Source organism: Heliconius melpomene, chromosome 16 (assembly GCF_056956725.1).
Source record: "Heliconius melpomene rosina isolate 202511_hmr_F chromosome 16, ASM5695672v1, whole genome shotgun sequence".
Lineage (NCBI taxonomy): Eukaryota > Metazoa > Arthropoda > Insecta > Lepidoptera > Nymphalidae > Heliconius > Heliconius melpomene.
In genome coordinates this window covers 1,366,564-1,383,082 of record NC_140404.1, presented here as the reverse complement: position 1 = coordinate 1,383,082, position 16,519 = coordinate 1,366,564, and the positions used below count along the sequence as shown (strand labels likewise).

Here is a 16,519-nt window from a genome sequence, read left to right as displayed (position 1 = left end):
GCGGAATGTGAGGAATGAAATGGAAAAGTCTTAATGAGGAATGGAGAGTCTAAACACTAAGTTTCCGTATTAGCTAATATTATAATAAAATATTTGCCATTACATTAGAGTACCGTGGGTTATATCGATACAATTATAATGAGAAATGGACTAAATAACACAAATAGTTTTTTAAAAGCTTTTATTTAACTTGCAATGTATGTATGTGGGTTCGGGTGAAATCTTAGAGCTCAATTTTGAAGTAGATATCGTCAACCGATTGAGCTGAAATTTTGTAAACACGTTTACTTTGGATGACAATGCACGATAAAATATGTGACGTCATTCTAAATGTAATATGGTGGACCGTGCAAGATGGCGGAATTGTTATTTTTAATGTACTTCTACAATATGGGTATCAAATGAAAGGACTCGTTGAGAGCAACTCGAAAAATAATGTGATGTCACTCTAAATCCCATAAGGAGGAAATCGAAGATAGCCGAGTATCTATTTGGTCTACTTCTAAAATATAGATATTAAATGAAATGTGTCGTTGACCGTAACTCTAAAAATAATGTGACGTTATACTAAATCCAATATGGCGGAACATCTAAGATGGCGCAATAGTTATTATTTATGCACTTCTGCAATATGGGTATCAAATAAAAGATCTTGCCGAAAACAATTAGAAAAATAATGTGACATCACTTGAAATCCAATAGAATTAACACGATTCAAGTTTTTTGTGCTTTCATACAATGTTCGTACGATTGAGCTGAAATTTTGTATACACGTTTGGTTTGGATGACAATGCACGATAAGGTTTGTGACTTCATTCTAAATACAATATGGCGGACCATCCAGGATGGCGGAATAGTTATATTTCATGAACTTCTATAATATGGGTATCAAATGAAAGGGCTTGTTGAGAGTAACTGGAAAAATAGTGTAACGTCATTCTAAATCCAATATGGCGAACTATCCAAAGTAACAGAATAGTTATTTTTGATGCACTTGTACATTACGGGTATCAAATGAAAGGGCTTCTTAAGAGCAACTTGAAAAATTATGTGACGTCATTCTAAATCTAATAAGGCGGACCATCCAAGATGAACGAATAGTTATTATTTTTGCAATTCTGCAATATGGATATCAAATGAAAGGGCTCATTGAGAGCAACTCGAAAAATAATCTAACGTCATTCTAAATCCAATATGGCGGACCATCCAAAATAGCCGAATAGTTAATTTTAGTCTATTTCTACAATATGGATATCTATTGAAAGGGCTCGTTGAGAGTAACTCGAAAAATGTGACGTTTTTCTAAATCCAATATGGCGGAACATCTAAGATGGCGAAATAGTTATTATTTATGCACATCTGCAATACGGGTATCAAATGAAAGGGCTTGCCGAGAATAATTAGAAAAATAATATGACATCTAGTGTGAGAAACCTTCTTCCTCCTGGCATTAATCCCGGCTATTGCCAGGGTCTGCCTTCCTACTCAACCTACTCCACTTTGCGCGGTCTTTTGCGTCCTCGGTGGTTAGACCATTGGCTCTCATATCCGGCATCACGACATCCAACCAGCGCTTCCTTGGGCGTCCAGGAGGTCTCACTCCAGGAACTGATATAGCAAGGCACTTGCATCCGACATAGTTCTTAGACGGGCGCGTAACGTGGCCAAACCATCTCAGGCGGCGCTCTTGGAGCTTATCCGCTAAGTCACGGACCCCAAGACTACCTCGAACGAATGTGTTGCGTATGCGGTCAGACCGCGTTACGCCGCACATCCACCTCAGCATCTTCATTTCCGTGACGTGAAGCTCCTGAGTGTGCCGAGATAGTGCTGGTCAACATTCGCTGCCATATAAAAGAACCGGTCGTATGATGCTCTTGTATATCAGTCCCTTGAGCTTGGTGGTTTTCTTCGGTCACAGACCACACCAGTGACCTCCCGCCATTTGGCCCAGGCAGCACTTATCCGGCCATGGACATCGTGATCGATGCCTCCAGACTCGTGCATAACGGATCCAAGGTACCTGAACTTTTCTGACTTAACGCTTGGCTCAGGACTTAAAAGGATCGTGTTCGAGTCCGGGCTCCCGCAGGCCATGTACTCGGTCTTTGACACATTTAGTTTAAGACCGCCGTTCTCAGGCGTACCCTTCCAGAGGTTCACTTTACGCTCCAGCGTCAGTCGGTTCTCGTCAATGAGTGCTATGTCGTCGGCATACATCATCAGCCATGGAGGCTGCACTACATTGAATAAGAACGGACTAAGAGTCGAGCCCTGGTGAACCTCCACTGTAATCGGGAAGAGTCTAGTGTCGCCAACAGCATTCCTAACCATAGAAGAGGAATCGTGGTACATGTCTCTAGTGTGAGAAACCTAGCCAGTGGTAACTAAAAAGTAAAAAATAAATTATAAGCAAAAAATCATTTTTAGAAAAAGCTTTTATTTAAAAGCCCTAAAAAGGAGAAAATAAAATTTGTCTTTTAAATTTTAACTATCAACTCATAACCTCATTGTACACAATTTATATGATCATAAAAGCTTGTCGCGTTAATCAATATTTAATTAAATTGAAACTTTAAAAATTGAAACTTAGCAGATTTTACATAATTAAATTAGCACTAGTTTAGTTACACAAGTAAATCGCGCGACAAGCTTTTATGATCATATAAATTGTGTACAATGAGGTTATGAGTTGATAGTTAAAATTTAAAAGACAAATTTTATTTTCTCCTTTTTAGGGCTTTTAAATAAAAGCTTTTTCTAAAAATGATTTTTTGCTTATAATTTATTATAATCACAATTTTTCAATTTAGGCCAGTATTTTATAATAGAAAGTATAGATTAAAAACAATATAAAAATATCTTAAGTGATCCATAAAATTAGCTTTTCTTATTAAACGAGCCATAAAAATTTGCAATACAGAAACATATTTTTATATTACTTTTTTTAATCATTTTCAATATAAAATATGTTTGAAATAAAGTATTACTAGACAAACTTTTATGATATAGTGTGTAACGAGAATATTGTAAGATATTTTTTTCTGTTTCGATCAACTTTTTTCATGTTTTCGAACTAGGTCGTGTATGAAATGTCAGTTAACTAAAATGTTTTGTTCTATTTTTATATATCGAATTTATATTATACAATATTATAAAGGAAAAGAGTTTGTTTGTTTTTAACACGCTAAACTCAGGAAGTACTGATCCGAATTGAAAAAATATTTTTGTCTTAGTTATTACCATTTGTATACGATGGCGTAGCCGTAGGTAAAAGCTACTTGAGAATTAATAATAAGAATTGTGTCCTTTTTAACCTCTTTTTAAGTTTCATTAAACTTATACATGTATATTAAAAAAGGACCGATATCTTAAATAAAAATTCTGTTTTTGAGGATGTAGTATTGATGGTGAATAATAAAAAAGTCTACTCACGTTTTACACTGAGTATATTCGACACCACTTTAAATGTACATACGAGTATAGTAAATCACTATATAATTTATACAAAAGTCTACCACAAACACATATATAAAACAGAACACGTTAATAACAATAATATTAAGAAATAACTGAGAAAACAACAGAGCGCATAGAAAGCGCATCGAGTGGCAAACATCGACTGTTAGTTATAAAATATGCCGTCGACAAGAGGGTAGGAGTAAATATTACAACTCCTTACCGGTCCAATCGACGCCAGCGGGCGTGTATCAAATACCTAAATGTATACAAATTTTCTATAGCTTGCATGTTGAGCGGCGGAATTCAATGCCGACCTTCGTTTTGTCATCAAACAGAGGAAAACGTAAATAATCGAATCTCTTGAGTGGGAATCGATCACACGACCGTCGCGCTTATACACGGCCTTATTTAATTTAGCATATATATAATATTGGGGTGACGATATTCGCAAAGTAGCAGGCAGAGGCTGGATGCGAAGAGCTGAAGATCGAGCTCAGTGGCGTTCCATTGGAGAGGCCTATGTCCAGCAGTGGACGAGGACAGGCTGATGATGATGATGATGATGATGATGGTATGTAATATGAACCTACACTCAACTATATGAAAAAAAAATACCCGCACTGTGCCAAGAATGACATCAAATTAGATCGAATCATCATTTAAAGGCAAACAGTAGAAAAATTTGGCAATTTTTTTCTCTTTCCTCGTCCGGAACCGAATATCGAAAGGAACGCAAGGAATGTAATGTGATTAATCAGACTCAAAGTAGACTTGTCAAATTCAATTATTACAACGATACCTTTCACATCCAAACACATTTCACGTAATTGAATTGGTACCCAGTGTGGCCTTCAGTGTCGTTTTCTAATGGTTTTTTATTGAAATATTTGTGTTATTTTAGGTAATTTATTTGTTAGTAGGTTTTTCTTGAAGTCAGTCGGGTAGATAGAGGGAACCTAGTGTAAATAAAAATAAATAATCCATTTCCCATTTTTTAATTTCCTCACAGCAGCGGTGGAATTCAACGTTAGTTCTGCCTTGCTAAATAGTAATTTATTCCTCCGAGTAGGGATCGAATCGACAACCGCCGCGTTTACAATCACACGCTTATGCCATTGAGTCACAATGGCGTCAATTTGTTTTAGGGCATTAATTTTTCTTATTATAATTATAAAAAAAATGTCTTAAATAAAATACAAAACAAAACAATCAGATCTAGACTGAATGGTATTTTAAAATTAAGTTTTCAATAAAGTCCAAAATTTATCTTAGTTCTAGGTAAGATAAAGCGCAGCTTTGGATTTCAGTACTTAACACCCGGTACGAAAGGAAAACAAAGGGTTTAGCCGGGTGGCGGAACGACTTGCTGCCCGGAGTCAATTTCAATATATGTACCCGTAGTTTATATTTTGGATATTGAGTTTATAAAGAAACTAGCGGCCCGCCCGCTGCTTCGCCTGCGTGAACTACGTTATTATTAATTCCTGTCTCCATGAGTACCTACGTTCTATAAGTGACGTAAATGCAAAATTTGAGACTTCTAGCATTTGTAGTAACGAAGTTTCATACAAACTTTCAACCCCAAAAACAACCCCTTAGAAGTCGAATATTACAAATTCCCTTCTTAGCGAGCACCTACGTCCTATTAATAACTCATATGCAAAATTTCAGATTCCTAGCACATGTAGTTACTGAGATTTCGTGATGAGTGAGTGACCTTTCGATTTTATATATATAGATGTAGGTTAGAGATATTAAATCTGTACTTTTATATTTTATACACTACTAGCGGCCCGCTCGCGGTTGCACCCGCGTGAACTATGTTATTATTAATTTCTGTCTCCATGACTACGTCCTAGTGACGTCTATGCAAAATTTGTTATTCCTAGAATTTGTAGTAACGAAGTTTCATACAAACTTTCGACCCCAAAAATAACCCCTTAGAAGTCGAATATTACAAATTCCCGTCTTAGCGTGCACCTACGTCCTATAAGTAAGTAACTCCTATGCAAAATTTGAGATTCCTAGCACTTGTAGTTTCTGAGATTTCGTGATGAGTGAGTGACCTTTCGATTTTATATATATATATGTATAAGTGGCGAAACTCAACACTGCGCTTTCCCTCGTGAAGAAATAAAAGTAGGTATAATAAATTTAAATAAATATTTTTATTTTTTCGAGTAAGGATCGAACCTACAACCAGTCGCGTTTACAGTCACACACTCGTGCCGTTGGACTACGAGTGGCCTCAAAACATAATAAAAGATCTAAAGCGATTCGCTCAAATAACTTTCTGTGGAAAAAAATCTTGAGAAAAACGGCAAGATTCATTGAGAGCAAATCCCTTTATGAATCTAAAGGTTTCAGAAGGTACACTCGGCGGTGAGTGCGGCTTTGGCCAGCGTTTTGTTTTGAACTTTGAAGTTCTCATTGAGAGAGGCGTTCCTCGCGCTATTTATTTTTTGTCTATCTCTAATTAATGATACAGATTTTCCTTGCTTCAATAAATTGTTATTTTTATTTTATATATTTTTTTATTGTACTCGTAGTTGATATTTAAGAAAATGTCGATTGTCTAGTCAGAGATATGGATGTATGATCATGTATGGAGCAGCAAACGTAACGGTTGTTATACCGGAGATTAACGCCGCATTGGATTTATCAAATAAGTGCGGAGTTAAAATCCACCACTAATCACGTAATGTTTTAAAATTGGTTTTAATTTTTTAATTTTCTCTGCATACCCCTCTATATGCAAGATACAGCATAAAACAGAAAAAAAGACAAAAGTAAAAAGAACTTTCAAAGTAAATTCTATAAAAAACACTAAACACAAAATCGAAGCAACAACTTCTAGTAAAGTAGACAAGAATTCCTCCAAGCTACTATAAACAATTCTGAGTATTTTAGAGAAAGGAAGGAACCAACATTTGTCAACTACAAGTCAAGTAAGAAATACAACGAGATGCGTTTGAGCAGAACTAACTGTACCCTCGGCATCGATAGGAAAGCCTATAAACTAACGTTCAATAGCTTCCGTATATAAACTTCAATATTGAGTGAAAATAGGGAAATATTATAAATAAGTATATATGGGTGTGGCTTTTTTTTTGTTTTACACTGTAATGTACCAAGATAGGCTAGAAGAAGATGTTACCTGTAGGATATGGTGCAACTAAAAATAAAGAAATAATATTTACCCTAAAATATGTAAATCGAACCCACAAATAAAATTCACTGATTCGTAAGAACAAAACAAATTTATCCATTAAAATAAAATTTTAAAATATTCCATACTTAAATTATAAACAAAAAAAACTGATTAAAGAATATTTACTGACATTATACCTTTTTAAACTTTGAAAATACATATTTTTAATAGAAACAACTATAATTTTCTATTTTATAAGAACTTGAATTTTATAAAATTATAAAACCAATTTATCATGATGCGAGAATAAGCTAGATAATTGCTTTTAAGTGGATTTTCTCTAAGAAAATATTTACCAATCAAATCGATTGGATGGCGATGAATGAAATTTATTACCATATAGAAGGTTTTCAAAAGGCACTCTGTCGTCGCAGGATATATTTACGTTTAGTCTATTAGTTATTCATTAGGTACATTTAGTATATTCTTTAGATTCACGGTGTATCCCACGAGGAAAGTAGAGGGTAATGAAGTGTTAAGACATTCCGTTTTCCGACGCACCGTCCAATTATTATCGACACACTATGTGTTGAAAGGCAGAAGTCAACACTGCTCTTTGTCTTGTTGCCAGAGTCAACAATCTCCTAAAAAAATATTTAAAATCAAAGGCAGAAAAAACTTATTTTAATAACATTACGTATGACGAAATCTAAAACCACACTTTAAAACTAGATAAACTCCATTTCCCACAGGCCACAGGTGAGTGGCGAAACTTGGCCTTACTACCAGAGCTAGGTAATGAAAGTATTAAAATAATTAATTGAGAGCGGGAATCGAATCCACGGCCGGTTTTGAGCCACTCGCTCATGCCATTCCTCTACTACGGCCTTATATATTAGTATATTTATTTTATGCAAATTGCTCAAAACGCGTCGCATAATATGCCAGAACTCTGAAGTATTTGCAAAGCGTGCCTTTGAACAAGAGACGTCCGTGCCAGAGTTCCATTTCACATTTCAATCGTTTTAGAACCGGGTTCTAACCTATAGTTTTGAAATAAATATTATGTATTATACGATTTTACTTAGGCATATTTTTTAGTAGCCTCTCTCGTCTCTCTTTATCTCGTTTTGCCTACAATAAGCAGAGATCACCTAGTTATGCTTAACTTTCAAGACATTGGTTGTTCAGTGACGAAGCACAAAGCCGGACTAACAAAATCCAAGGAAAAAAACAATCAAAAATATTACAAAAATATAACAGAAAAATCTTGTGCTTAATTACTACATTCTCTATTTCAGAGGTAAATGGTTACCTCACTTTTTAACACGCATTCATTAGGTCAAGCTTTAACAACTAAGTATGTAATAAAATCTAAAAAAATAATTTTAAACCACTTGTAATAATTGAGATCATGAAATTTGACAGTTATATGTAGCTTAAGTGACCATATAATATTACGGTATCAACAAGCTGGTGTGATGATGGAGCCAGGACCTGAATAGTGGAACTGTTCCGAGGAGTTCCGAGCATATTCTACTTTCCGAGCATTTGTATAAATTGGTGTAGAAAAACATGTTTTTAATTTTTTTTACAACATAATATAAAAACTTAAATTTATTTTTATTTGCAAAAAGTGTAATATATCAACGCGTATCTTATAATCCAATACATCACTGTCTCCAACATATATCATAGGTACTAACACTTGTTATACAAGACAGTTTATTATTTTATTCATATCAGAGTAAAAAATATTGTACAAAATACTTTATGCTTGCCGCTATGGTTCTATATAAGCACTATATTTTTAAGTAATTATATAGAAAATTTATGTTTTATATTTATAAGGATAGACAGAGAGAACCTGGTGTTAAGAGACTCCATATCCCACGCACACACTTATGTCGTGATACCAGAGCTTCTCGCTGTATCTCGCAAATAACAGAGAAGACAGAGGAAATCTGGGAATCTATTCTACCAAAACAATTCCTATTAAGACACTTTTAGAAATTTTGTCGTAACTTAAAGTTGCACTTTGCCTGGTCACCAGGACGAAGAAAATCATTCATTCACCCGAGCGGGACTCGAACCTGCAACGATCGCGTTTTAACACTGAGGCAGTTCTACTTGCCTTGCCTTATACAGAATACGATGTTAAGCTAAAAAAACAAACAGATACACTATATTCCATTATAGAAATCCGTAAAAATAATAAAATAAATCTAATATACTTATAATACAAATATTCCATTCTCTCATCGGAAGTAACTGAACGGAAATCTAACAATATACATACACTATTATATAAATAAAATCAAGAAAATCTTCTACTTTTATAATAAAGATATCATTTTCTTATCTTTTTTAATATTGGTGAGTGGGTGGAGAGAAACCAATAATAAGACATTCCGTTTTTATACTTTGCATTGCTTGTTGAGTCATGGAATTCAACACTGTACATTTTTTACTAAAGAGGAATATAAACATGATTATTTGCAACGAGAAAGTATCGAACCCACGTTTAAATTCACACTATTTCTCACTTCGCCATGATGGCCTTACTAATATAGATACTATTTTCTTGTATTTCTTGAATTTTTTCTCTAAATCAAAACGAAGGCAGACGGTCGTAAATATGTAGGTACACAAGTAATGCATTGCTTCCGTCTGTGAAGAATAAATAATATACCTCCATTCATTACACTTTTATTGGTTCAAAAAATAATGTAAATGTGAATAAAATTGAGGACAGTCGTGGCGCAGAGGTGCTGGGTTCGATCTCCACTCGAAGGAATAAAATATATAATATTAGTATTTCATCACTCTGATGGCACGGCGTTTAGTTCCGCCACTCAACACTCAATGCCTCCAGAATTTGGCGGAAAATGTGGAACATAGTGTCTTAACACTAATGCCCTCGGCCTCGCTGCTATATGCGGGATACACGTGACACTAAAAAATATATAACTTCACTTCATTCGTTCATTTTCATTCAAAGACATGCCGGTTTCTGCTCGTTTATATAAAACTCCCTACATACGAAATAAATGGGAATACAATGATTTCCTATCTAAAACTCTTCACATTTCCAATAACTTAAAGATACAAGAAATGCGTGAAAATATATATTGTCTTTTCAAAGTTAAATTTATAAAGTATTTTGGTTCCAACCGAGTTCAGTTCAGAGGAAGCTTGGAGAAATACCCACATATATTAAGTTGATACCAAATAGATGCATCAGATTTCGACGCCCATCTGCATTTTAGAAACATTTTCCTAGTAAATGATATATTTATTTGATTATTTATTTTATAGATATTTTTCAATTTGAATATAATTATATGTTAAACGCCGTCATGACTCAGTGGAACATCGGCTGACTGTGAACAAGACGGTTGTAGGTTCAATTTCCACTCGGGGGAATGATTAACTTTAATATTTTCCCTCCGGTAACAAGGCAAAGGGCGGCGTTGGCGTCTTCAAAATTGGTTGTGGTTATTATGTATAAAATATATTTTTTCTCTATGATTACTTTAAAAATGTGCTTTCGTCATGTCAGCTTCACGCTGCTTTCAGCATACAGCAGGATAGGCAGAGGGAAACTCGTGTTAAGACATTCCGTTCCCCACTTTCCGCCGAACTCTGGAGACATTGCGTCCTCCTGAGAGGGCTCCTGTACAACAAATGTATTTTTTTGTAGATAATGGTACATAACCCTTCACGTGTTAGTCCGACTCTCACTTGTTTCAAAATTTTAAAATATTCTCGTTGCTTTGCTCTTATTAGTATATTCTGGGTGTTAAGTTCCGTCTCTCAGCACGCTATGAAAAACGGAGTGTGTACACACGGTGTCTACTCTCTGTCAACCCTTGTATGCGAGATAAACCGGGAAATTAAAAAAATGGCATTATATATGTAGATGTATTGTAAAAAAATAGAAAGTGACTACAAAAATAAATAATCCAACGAAGAAATTCGATTTGCCCCATGTCCAAGCCATGCATGCTATCTCAAGTTTTAAATAGGTTACAAAAGTTTTTCAGTTACATGACTATCTAAAAGTACCAGACAAAGAAAGTCTAGACTTACTTCTTATATAATGAAAAATGGTGTTACTATACGTGCGATTGACGGTCAAGGGTTCGATTCTCATTCAAGGGATGAATTATTTTCTTTTGGCTCCCTTTGGCTGTTCTCTTGTAAGTTATTTTATTACTATCTATAATTTAAATTTTCATATATTTTCTAAAAAGTAGGGTAAAAATAACTTTGAATAAGAAAACATAATAATAGAATACAAAAATGTTGTGCAAGTATTATTTTTGTAGCATTATAACGATGAAAAGACGAAACTGTCTAGTTTAAATGTACATAAATAATATTCAGTGAATGAAATTTGAACCCACAATTACTAAATTAATTGAAAGATATCCCAATTGCGCTAAAATAGCGTTCATTTTCTATCCATAACCTTAGAAAACCAATACAATAAATCAATCTACTCGAATTAGAGGGTAAATCTATCTTACGTTTCAATTATTAGAAACTTCTGAGTGATTATGTTATTAGACTTAAACTAAGTTAATTACTGGGCATATGAAATTAATTGGAGTTACATGTATGGAGATAATAATATAAGAGAGGCCATTATGGAGCATCTGTTAACGTGACAATTGTGGGTTTGATTCTCATCCGAGGAAATTTAATATTTTCATTTCCTCGCTGTAGTAACGAGGTAAAGTTTTAAGTTCTGCCACTAAACAATGCAACTCGCAAGCAATGTTTCAAGGATTTGGTGGAAAATGGAGAAAAGAATTTCTTAAAGAAACGGAATGTTCCATTACTAGGTTCTTTCTGCCCACCCTGCTACAGAATACAGCGTGAAGATAAATAATAATTACAGAACTAAATTTTATATAAGACTCATATTCCGCAGAGTGCACCAAGTGTTTAAAACATTAAGTGCTTAGTGACGGAACTCAACCCCGCGCTCCGTCTCACTATAGGTAGAGAAATGAAAATAATAATTTCTCCGGTAGAACCAAATAATACACCAAATTTAATTCGAATTCGAATGTATAATATTCTACATATATACAAGAGCCAATCGACCGAGTATAATAAGCAATATCGAAATGCAAAGAGGTACTTTAAACTTTCATTTTATATGAAGTAAGTGAGTTACCGTAACTGGAACTTTTATTCGTAACAATAGATTTGTTTGATTACGTTTGTATGGAGTTTTTCTTTTTTTTTTTGTAAATATTAGCCAACTATGTATGGTTAATGTTAAAAAATAATATTCGTTTAAGATGAACGTTCTACAGTGTTTCACTGAAACGTAATTTGCGGGTTCAATTCTAAGACGGAATAGAAAATTAATAATTAGGCGGTCGTGGCGCGGTACATAAGGCCATCGACTATGAACGCGACAGTTGTGGGTTCAATGAAAGAAGAAGAAACTGATGAAGAAGAAGAAGAAGAAGAAGAAATGAAATATTTTATATTTTCATATCGTTAACAATTCGGCGAAAATTGGATATTACAATGATTTTCTGCAGATATCAGCATCAAATAAACGACTAATTGTACCACGAAAACGCCATTTAGAATATTAAATTAACTAACTGTCGTATTATTAATATTTTCTTCGAATTCATCAAAATTTATGGCTGGAATTCGGAGTTGGGTTCAAATAGAAAGCTGTATAAAGGTGTTTGACGTTGCTTCTAGGAGAAAATACCTTGCTGAGTACAAAATATGACAAATTTATTTGAACATTTAACTTTATGACTCAATTAAGTTCTGATCGCGATTTTGTCTAAGTTTGGTTTTTTAAGGTAAAAAAAGAATATATAAAGAGGATACTCGTGGCGCAGAGGTACATGCCTACGACTGTAAACGCGGCAGGTCGTGGGTTCGATTCGCATTCCAGGAAATGAAACAAATAATATTTTTGGTAATAAAGAAAAGCGACCTTGAGTTCCGTCAATACCTCCCGAATTCAGAGAAAAGTGGGGAACAGAATTGTCTTAACACTAGAAGCGCCCCCGTCCCATTTTTGACCCAAACGCAAGTTTGATTGTATATAACTTTTTTATTTGTTAATTTATGTAGATGAAATTTTTTTACTATTACCAATTTTACACCTTTATTTAATTAAAGATATAAATAATTTTATAGCAGTCATACTTTTTGAAAAAAAATTAGATTTACCTAGAACTGCCGCTGGGTCATTTTTGTCCCGCCATTATTATTTTGTTATTTGAGGGTATAATTTGACATGTTTTCCTGCCTCGGGGACGAGGTGGAGGTGAAAGGGCGATGCGGGGGCGGAAAAAATTGAATAGTAGGTTTAGCAGTCAATGCCTAAGTTTTTAGGGTTCTGTAGCTTTTAAGGAAAAAAAACCCTTATAAGATCATTTTTTTGTCCATCCGTCTGTCTGTGCCTTTATTTCAGGAATGCTTGGAGAAATCGAGTTGATATTCATATGAGTATATGAATATCAACTATATGACGATCTACAGTCCCTTAATTTCCTGAAAAAGCGCCCTTAAAAAAAGATATGACCATTTACATAGTAAAAAACGTGTATTTCGACACTATAAAGGGAATCAAATTAATAAGGTACTTTCAGTGAACTTAGAATTATGAAATTTGGCAGCTAGCATCTACATGTAGTACAAGTACAAGAAAAAATCTGAAAACTATACATTTATGTATAAATCTTAAAAAATAATAGCCTGAAAAGTGGGGTAAAATTGGTGTCAATACTAAATTTTGCCGCTAGTTCAAGTGAGGTATCAGATGAAAGGATGACTAAGCTAGGCTTGAATTTCAGAAAAAACACTCGATACCAAATGTAGACAATTGTAGGGTAGGTAGAGGGAACCTGGGAACCTAGTGCTATGCACTCCGCTGGCATTTTCCGCCAAATTCTGGAGGCATTACCACGCAATGTTCATCATCATCATCATCATCTGTGATGTATCACTGATGAAGAATATATTAATGCATTACTTGGCCTAATAATAATATTAACTAATTTCAATAACTTATAATTTTGTAAGAGTTATTCAGTTAGTTGTGACGACCTTAGAACGTATTTGAAATATTTGATTCTTTCTTTGTGTTTTGTTTTTTGGTACTTTTATGTTTGTTAAATAATAAGAATTGATTATTAAAGATGGTCTACATACTTTACGATTTATTTTAATAATATTTTTTTTGTATTATACCAACAATCAACATAATAAGTAGAATGGGACAAATTTGTCACGACGGCGGTTCTAGGGGGGTCTCAATCTTCGGCACTTCTAGTGTTAATGGGAACAGAGTATCTTTCTTCATTATAATTTTTCATTAAAAGATTTGTATAACAATATCAAGAGTAGCATGTGTAATTAATCACTGTCGTCAGTGTTGTAATATAAGAAATATCCTATAATGACTTTGTTTTATAATTGCAGCGGGCGAAGCCAGTGGGGACTGGGAAGCGAGCTGAGATAAAGCCTTGCAGTCTCTAAATAAATATTTCAATGAAATTACTAATATGTGTGTTTGTGTATTTAGCACAGTCAAAGGTAAATACATACTGGGCATTCTAACATAAGCAATGATAAACAACTAACTGCTAATTAAATTCCATGCAAGTTGCAAGCTTGTTCAAATAAGTAATGAATTCTATATACATTGGTACCTGCTGCCTGTTTGGATTATCTTAATTATAATTCTTTTACTTATAAGGTAGAAATGGTATTTGGGTAGGAGTGTATGTAGACATATTTTGTAGGGCGTGGAATTTACCTTAGAACACATGTGTATGTATACCTGTAATGTAGTTTTTCTCCTTTCAGGTTTAATTTTTATCAGCAAAATTTCTGGGGTGAGCACAAGCCAACTATTCCTATGCCCATGGAAGGCACTATGCTTACTTTTTATACAGACAGAGAAGAAAGAGAGCATTCTGCTTTTTAAAAATAAGGCAGAAACTTAACGTTCTGTTTTTTTACCATGGATGGTGATTAAATCTGAGATCGCTATTCCATATTTATTGATATGTATATTTAAAGTTAACTAAGAGTTTTTTACATAATTCAATATTTACAATATTTTCATATCAACACATAACGACCGCTCCATAGCTGTCGTTAATGAAGGGCGGGGAAATAATATTTTTTTAATTATTTTTATATCAACCCAATTTTTCTCACATTTCTGTATCCAAACGATAATATTATCATATGTAAATAACATTAGTCTTATCGTATGGAATTCGTGCCACTTGGAGATATCCTGGCAAGAGAAACACAAAGAATTGAGGCATTCGTGAGTGAGGTGCTGAATATCTATGCCTTTGATACCCTGGGCTGCGAATAGCACTAATGGATTGATTCTGATGCAGCTCCAAGTAAAAACTCTCTTGTACACTATATTCTCACAACGCGTATTGTCTTATTTCAGCCACACAATCTGCAGAAGTGACGACCGCCTTGAAAAACTAATTGTGATTGAGAACATCGAAGCTAAAAGATCGCGCAATTATTCACCACCACGATGGAAAGATCAATTTATGGAATCATCATTTTCCAAGTTCCTTGTTAGTGAAAAAACATAAGCCTACAAATTTCATTTAATCAATATAGTAGATTAAAGATCACGGATTATAAAGACCGCGTTATCCTTCAAAGAATTCTGTTCAGATTACTCAGTTAAATCAAAAAAGTTGAATTTTCGGTAAGAAATTGCCATTTAAATTCCTTCATCAGTTTCTTCCGCATCGGAAATTACACGTTCGATTTTGTATAATTATACAATTTATGAGACATTTTAAGGTTTCTTTTAACCCGACTGTGGGATGCAAAGGAGGGAAATATCTTTATCGGCCTTTCAACATAATTATGAAAATTAAATAAAAATCGTAGAACTATGTCAAGTGGAGTATCGTTGAATAGGTATTCAATAATAGTTGTTAGGTTCCTTTCATGAATTTTCATTCAAGTTTATAATATCAATATTAGTTATATAAAGGAATATTTGATCTTAACTTCAGCTTAATACCTCCACGCAATCTTAAAATAAATGGTCTTGACAAATGGACTACTAGAATAGTTCCGTTTTTTCCTATTAAGCAACGGAACCCTAAAAATATATTCTAAGTCCTCCAGAATGTTGGATATAAAACTTCGACACAAGCACTATCCAATAGCGCAAAGTTAATAAAACGGATCTGGCCGTGATTAAAAAAGTAGCGAATTCGAAACAACAATTGGCTCGGCAAGAGCTCTTAGAAGTTCGAATTTTCGCAAATGAGAAAACAATGTTGAAAGTGCCCTAAATTTATATATAACTTTGTATAAATATAAAGTTGGGTAATTAAGTCAGTTTCTAATATTAATGTGATTAGGTCTTTTGTAAATTTAATATCTATTCTTCTATACTAATATTATAAAAACTAAAGATCTAAGTACGAGTTCGAATTGAAAATGTTTATTTTTGTGTCGTAGGTATATCTTCCGTATTTACTAACGTACGTAGCGGGAACACTCGGTTCCCATTAAGACACTTCTAATCCCCACTTCCCATCGAATATTAAAGGCATTGCGTGTTGAACGGTGGAACTCCCCACTTTCACACCTTTCAGCGAAGAAATGAAAATAATAAACATTACATTTCCATGAGTCGGAATCAAACCACAACCTACCACGTCTATAGTGCCTTTGCGCTTTTTGCGCCGTTACTGACATCAATTACTCTGAAATTTACTAATTTAAATCATTAATTATTTAATAAACACAACAATTTGAAACATAAACTATAATCTATTTAACCTCAGTCCCGTTATTTCATACTATTGTATTCTACATCTATTCTATTCTATACAATATATAATTTTATAATAT

The 16,519-nt window shown here is 34.0% G+C and overlaps 1 protein-coding gene across 2 annotated transcripts in view; it reads right to left on the bottom strand.

Moving 5' to 3' along the window:
• Con (leucine rich repeat protein connectin) overlaps positions 1 to 16,519 on the bottom strand; it is a 232,542-nt gene that overhangs the window by 194,599 nt on the left and 21,424 nt on the right. Inside the window, exon 1 of one of the 2 annotated variants that reach the window (XM_085199298.1) lies at positions 3,436 to 3,624. The exons of the other annotated variant lie outside the window; for it this stretch is intronic. The gene's annotated coding sequence lies outside the window, so the exon portion shown is untranslated. Of the gene's footprint in view, positions 1 to 3,435; positions 3,625 to 16,519 lie in introns of those variants that run through there. 2 annotated transcript variants of the gene reach the window in all.